At 35.2% G+C, this 7,500-nt stretch overlaps 1 protein-coding gene across 1 annotated transcript in view; it reads left to right on the top strand.

The window, feature by feature from the left end:
- Positions 1-7,500, top strand: part of LOC137658637 (uncharacterized) — a 156,914-nt gene that overhangs the window by 38 nt on the left and 149,376 nt on the right. Inside the window, exon 1 of the mRNA XM_068393569.1 lies at positions 1-208. This exon is cut by the window's left edge and continues 38 nt beyond it. The gene's annotated coding sequence lies outside the window, so the exon portion shown is untranslated. The remainder of the gene's footprint in view (positions 209-7,500) is intronic.

Below are 7,500 nucleotides of genomic sequence, written 5' to 3'. Positions count from 1 at the left end.
CAGTCGGTGTAGTTTAGTATTGTCTCCCCCGCGCTGGTGTGTGGTATAGTGATGATCATGACGAAGAGAAGTGTTTAGTTCGGAGGCGACGCTTTGTGAGAACTCGCATAGGCGGTGCCTCTCTCATGGAGATAAAATGTGTACAGGTGTAGTGAAGTGGCGTACTAGTAGGATGCTCATGAGTGATCGCCAGACGCAAAACGACAAGGTGAGTGTGTGTGTGTATATACATGCGTGTTTTTCCGTGTGCTATGACCACAGCTGGTCGCACTCCGTCATCTTCTTCTGCCTCCTTTTAGTTCGTCTTCTCATTCTCCTCCTAGACCTAGTACCCGTTTCCCAGCTGCAGGTGTTTGTCGTGAAAGGGAGGAGGTGTAGGCCGAGGATGAACGACGAAGCAGCAACCATTGGTGTGTATGGCTACCGAGTCTCCTTCATCAATGGAACACACAGACAGACACACACACACACACAGTCACCACTCGCAGTCACACGTAGTCTGGTCTGATCTCTCTCTCTCGCCTACTGCCAAATTCTTGCTTGTAAATAAACGCGCTTACACACGCAAATGGGCGTGGACACAGAAGCACACGCACCGACATACATCACCATTATCTTCTTTCATAATTGTTATTTTTACACGCTCTCCGCTTTCCGTCTTGGATGCACTCCTATCATTCCAGCGTTTTGTAAATGTTGCACTCTCTCTCTCTCTCTCTCTCTCTCTCTCTCTCTCTCTCTCTCTCTCTCTCTCTCTCTCTCTCTCTCTCTCTCTCGCTTCAAGATTACTGGAACAACAGCTATGGCCATTTGACTGATAGTAAACAAAATACAACATAACAAAAACAAGCCTTTGCAAATCCTTTCACAACTGTCAGTAGCAAACATCATCCCATGGAAGGTGAAAGGAGATCAATGTGAGAGAGAGAGAGAGAGAGAGAGAGAGAGAGAGAGAGAGGAGAGAGAGAGAGAGAGAGAGAGATAGTAATGTAGGTATAGGAAACTGAAGACAAAACAGGAAGAGGAAGAGGACTTGAAATAACATAAAAAACAAAGGGATGTGATACAAAAACACCACCGAAAAGAGAAAGCAATGCTGACAGAAAATTTTCTCTCAATATGGCTCGAGATCAGAGCTTAACCTAACGTTGAAATCTCTCAGAGAGAGAGAGAGAGAGAGAGAGAGAGAGAGAGAGAGAGAGAGAGAGAGACCCATTCTTAACAGTAAAATATACAATAACAGAGAAAACAGTAGCCCGCTCTAAGTCCACCTTCTCTTTTCCAAGAGGCCTATACTTGACCTGTTCCTTGTCATAGGCCGGGAAGGAAGAGTTGCCTCCTCCTCCTCCTCCTCAGTGAGTAACGGTGGAGGAGCCGTGTTTCTCCTCCTCATCTGCTTTAGGTGCTGTTGTGCAGGGTGGGCCACTACCTCCTCTCCCCGACTCCTCTCATATTACGCCTAGGTATGTGGAGTGTAGCCAGAGGGTAGTGTGGTCCGCCTGCCCAAGTCCACTATACTATACTAAACTCTTACCAACCTGTTATACATATTTCTCTCTCTTTTTCTTTAATTTTTCTTTTCATCTCTCATGAATCATACACGCAGAAGCTTACGGAAACCTTTGGTGTTTACCTTGCCCCCACCGCTGAAAAGTGTCCTCAACCATGAAACGAAACGACAGACACGGTGCGAGGTAGAGAGAGAGAGAGAAGTCGGTCTAGGAACGGCTGAGACTATGCCATCCTACATTTAAATCAGCTCAAATCCAGCTCACTTGGAGCTTCTATGGTATTGTCAGTCATTCCTCTTTAGGAGATATTGATTTTCTACGGGTGAACATCGTTAGGTGCGTGTGCAAAGTGTATGAATGTTTGTTAAGAGTCTATATGAAATTCGGTCAAAACTAACATCAATAAGTACGTAGCCTAAATAGTTCTATACTATACATTAACGAGAGAGAGAGAGAGAGAGAGAGAGAGAGAGAGAGAGAGAGAGAGAGAGAGAAGTTGTGTATCTGAAATATATGGATATAGGGAGTTTTAGAAGGCATGGCCTAAGGGAATGGGAAGATATGATTACCAGTAGCACACCATGATTCAACGAAAATTCAAACTACCTCTTCCCCCTCCTTCCTTGATTACCCCAGCGCCCATTCTATTAATTTATTGCTCTTACAATATACTCCGTTTAGTGTAACAGCAATTCCATTTATATTAAAATAACGCAGAGTAATTAGCTAATATCATACAGCATATAGTACGTTAATCTCATCGCATTTTAAACTTTATATGACGGGCCTAGTGAGCGAATAAGTTTTAAACACACACACACACACACACACACACACATATATATATATATATATATATATATATATATATATATATATATATATATATATGAATTATATATATATATATGTGTGTGTGTGTGTGTTGTGTGTAGTTTCCATTATATATTTTCTCATGACTATTATAGGCTTATACGATTTAGTTCTGTGTTCTCATTATGCTAAGGATTTTTTATTCATCAACATAATGCCAAAATAGATTTTTTTCCTTTTAATCTCAACAGAAAAGCAGTTTTGTCATATTTATAGGATGCAACAATCCCAGAGTTTTATTCTCCAAAGAAAGTCAAAACCATGTCTTGTAAAAAAAAAGGCTATGAAACATTTCGTATAACTGTTAACAAAAGATCAAAATCAAATTTCTCATTCTTAAGGCCAAATTTGTATTGCCGTAAAGGTAAAAAAAAAAAAAAAAATCATGTCTTAATGTACAGACAATTTCAAGACAATCTTCTTGCATTTTGAGACTGTTAAGACTAACATTTTAATTTTGATTTCTAAAACTCTCAAAACAACTTTCCTGACCTTAGATGTCAGGATGCCTGAAAACTTTAAATCATTCATTCCTAACTATCTTATTCTGCAAACGAAAAAAAAAAAACATAATCTAAAGACAATGACAAGAAAAAAAAAAACTTTTAGGACTAAATTTGAAGTAATGATAAAAAAAAAATATTACATTCCCTTCTGAAGACAGTCAAAGCTTAGTTTTATTCTCAATATCACGACTTACGTTACTAAAAGCAAGACGAAATATTTCAATGTAGAAAGTCATCTGCCCTTCGTACTGGGCCATATTGTCACAAGGTTTTTTCTTGTTGTTGAACAGTCTGACAGAAGTTTTTTTTTATAGTTTATTAATGAAAGATCTATATTAATGTTGGTTTGCTAATAATTATACCAATAATAATAATAGTAATAATAATATCAATAATAATGCAGTGCTCTACAATTTTGTTCATTTCACAATTTTTCTAAGTTTTAAAACTAAAGGCCCTTTTTGTTTGCTGCAAATGAGAGCGCACATTCTAAATAAGTGTAATAATATACAAGTAATTTCAGTGAAATGGCAATGATAGCTATAAATAAATTAATACATCAACGCTCTGTACCATTTCAGAAGTACAGAACGCAAAGAGTCATACATACATGCTCCTGCTTGAAGACTAAAGATATCAAGATTCCTTAGGTTACACGCACATATATACACAGAGAGAAACAATATAGATTTTCTCCAAATAAAGCTGTTTTCCTTAACAAGCTCGAGAGAGAGAGAGAGAGAGAGAGAGAGAGAGAGAGAGAGAGAGAGAGAGAGAGACTGGTCAATGCTGCGTTCATCCTTTAACTGTCAAATCTTGGTATACCTACATAAAACAAAAGGTTTATCAATAGCTTTCTACCTCATACACATGCTACGTTATTCAGCTCAATCTTGCATTTGTTCAACGTTTCCTTTCCCATATCCTTCCCCATCACCCATAAATATTCAAGATAGAACGTTCTTCCACCCTCCTAACACTTCTGGATTACAGAATATACTACTTACAACGATCCATAATTTGAAAATCGTCAAAACGTTTTGACAACTGCTCCTTCGTAGGCCTATCTCAACATTTCAATTCTACAGGCATGCATCTCTCCTCATCAGTTCCAGATTTTCTTATTCAACACAATTTCTAGAAAGGAAAGTTGGCTAAAAAAATTCCCAATATAATTGCATACAAATAAGAAAACAATCTAATGTTTCAATAGCACATTGCTCTTTCGAAAATTTACCTAGTACACTTGTTGTCTGGAAAGGATTGGAATTATTCCAGGAAGATTTGAAATGCCTGGAGAGTATTGAAATCATATTTTTGAGAGATTCAATCCCCTAATTAGAGACAGTAATATGTGTTCATCCCTGCTTCTTCTTCTTCTTCTTCTTCTTCTTCTTCTTCTTCTTCTTCTTCTTCTTCTTATTATTATTATTATTATTATTAGCAGCTAAGCTACAATCATTGTTGGAAAAGCGGGAAGCTATACGCCCAAGGGCTCCAACTGGGAAAATAACCCAGTGAGGAAAGGAAATAAGAATTCACAGAATAGTGTGCCGGAGAATACCCACAAGCAGAGAACGCTAACCTAAGACCGTGGAAGGAGACCATGGAACAGAGGCTATGACACTACACACGACTAGAGAAATATTGTTTGGTTGAGTGTCCTAGAAGACCTGCTTTCCATAATGAAAGAATCATGGAGAACTTAAATTTGGAAAGAGTCTTTGCTACTCTTACAAAGTGGAAAGTAACCACAGAATAATTACAGTGTAGTGCTTAGCCCTATGAGTGAAGAAGAATTGTAATACTATTAGTATTATATTTACGATAATAGTAATCAACTACGTTTTCATGTTGTGCTTATAAAGTATACAATGGTAAAATAAAATCAAAATTAAATATTACGACTATGGGAACACTAAATTATATTCTGAATAGTTAGCCAAAGTATGAAACTAATCTAAATCTTTTTCTTTCCATTATATATAAGTCAATGATTCTCAATTAGGTAGCGACATGCTGCTTAATATATAATCATAGATACAGTGAACATGAATAATTAGTTCCTCTGTAAACATTATTACTATTATTATTATTTAGGGTTACTAGAAGCTGTATATGTATAAAAATTGACTATCATGGCAAAATCCTGATAATGAACATGGATACATATAATATACATAGCCTATACGTGTAACAATATTATCGGATTTTACAAGATTGAATACATAACTATCGATATATACAGAGTATACTTACTCTTAAAGCTGATAAGATATAAGTGATGATGTATAGTGTTTACAAATATTTCGCAATAAACATTTTAAATTATTCAATACTAAATATAACTATTAATCATTAATTGACAACCTAACATTGTTAAATGACCAAAGTTTAACCTATTCATCAGCTGGACACTATAATGTACTTGTATATGTTCTCTCTCTCTCTCTCTCTCTCTCTCTCTCTCTCTCTCTCTCTCTCTCTCTCTCTCTCTCTCTCTCTCTCTCTCACGACAATTATCTAAGAGTACACACTGCAATATAATTCCTAATACATGATTCAGGAGTTAAAGCATAGAACAAGTACTTCAATTGCTTTTCTACTGGAGTTACCACCATTTAGGAAAGAACACATACAAACACAGACAGACACACACACACACATATATATATATATATATATATATATATATATATATGTATATATATATATGTGTGTGTGTATATATATATATATATATGTGTGTGTGTGTGTGTGTGTATATATATATATAATATATATATATATATATATATATATATATTGAAAATGTTGATCAGAAAATGATCCGATTCGACGCTAGTATAAGCAGCTACAGAGGATGTTGTAGACTTTGATAACAGCCACCTATGAAGATACAGTTACTACCAACTGAACAGAAGCTACTTACAAAGATCTTTCAGTTAAATATACATGTAAACGTAACTTTCCATGCTCATAAATAAATGCTTTGTTTTCAATGAGAGAGATATTAAGTTGATTATATATATTGCTAATAAGTAATCCCAGTATCAATAATCCACAAGTTTTTTCTTCAAATTTTCTGCGAGTTCATAGCCTTCCAACTTTATAAAAGCATCTCTCTCTCTCTCTCTCCTCTCTCTCTCTCTCTCTCTCTCTCTCTCTCTCTCTCTCTCTCTCTCTCTCTCTCTCTCTCTCTCTTGATTCATATGGTAACTTGATTTTAAGTCGAATTTCTGAATACCTATCTCAAGTTCTTCTCTATCATCTTTATTTTTCAGATTCTGCACTGTTTACAAAGTTATTTTCTGTCAAATCTTTGTTTGAAAAATTGTATTTTTTCCAAGTGGCCTCATTAAAAAGAAAATATATATATATATATATATATATATATATATATATATATATATATATATATATATATATATATATATATACATATATGTGTGTGTATATATATATATGTATATATATATATATATATATATATATATATATATATATATATATATATATATATATATATATATGTATAAAATGTAAACCATCGAAATTTCTGATAAGATTAAACCCAAGACATTTTTCTTAACCGAATCCATAACTTACAGTCATATTAAGTGTCAGGTTTCATTAGTACTTTACTGTTGTAGTCACGCGCTGGCATAGGTTATATCTGTGAATTTTACTGGATTTAATGTACATTGAAATATCAATAAAATCCCCAGAGATGCATATAAATGCCAATTAAATATCTGAAACAATAATAATTTATTACTATCTCACATACTAAGTTGGCATTCGGTTCAATTATAAATAACTTCCTTGAATGTAAAGTCCATCAGGCAAATTAGCAATCAAAACAATTACTCATTTATCAAAAGTTTATTACTAATAAGGGCTAAAAATATTTTTTTTCCTATTGCCGCTTACATAAAATGTGTAAGTGTTGATGCAATTCATAAACCCCAAATTTGCTTACCAATATAAAGCATAAAAAAGAAAAACAAGTTTCTTTACTGACATACTTGACGTTAGGATATAATTAAATATAAAGGGGTACTATATTGAAATCAATATGAAGGACTAAAGGCATTTTCATGTTGTACTTGCCTATGGTTTAATTTAGAGGTCGGTCATGAATGACAGAGATAAGGGACAGTGACAATGCATTAGAGACTGACCATACCAAAGCCCCCTTTCCACCTAAGCTAGAATCAAGGGGGGTAGGCAGGCAATGACTGTTCGTTGATGACACTTGGCATTTGAGGGTTACTAAGAGATTCAATCAATGTCTTTGATACATTTCGCTGCTAAATACTACATTCCTATCCCTTGGTGTCAGGGTATACCTGTAGGTCCTCTTCCTGAGTCTTTAACATCTACGGTCTGAACCTCCCTGTTCCTAGCTTGGGTGCTAACCATGGTGTATATGATAGGTCTGCAGGGTCAAGGTACGAGAACACAATTGCCATGTGCCTCTACCACCCAAGAGAGGTCTTTGAAACTTAAATCATAGACAATATAATGGGAACACGACCTTCTCCCATTTCACCATTGCACATGTAATTGTCACTTCATTCTTCTAGCTTTTGCCTTTTCCTTTGATC

This window comes from Palaemon carinicauda, chromosome 19 (genome assembly GCF_036898095.1).
Source record: "Palaemon carinicauda isolate YSFRI2023 chromosome 19, ASM3689809v2, whole genome shotgun sequence".
NCBI lineage: Eukaryota > Metazoa > Arthropoda > Malacostraca > Decapoda > Palaemonidae > Palaemon > Palaemon carinicauda.
The sequence above is the reverse complement of the archived record's forward strand: the minus strand, read 5'-3'. Positions and strand labels throughout refer to the sequence as shown.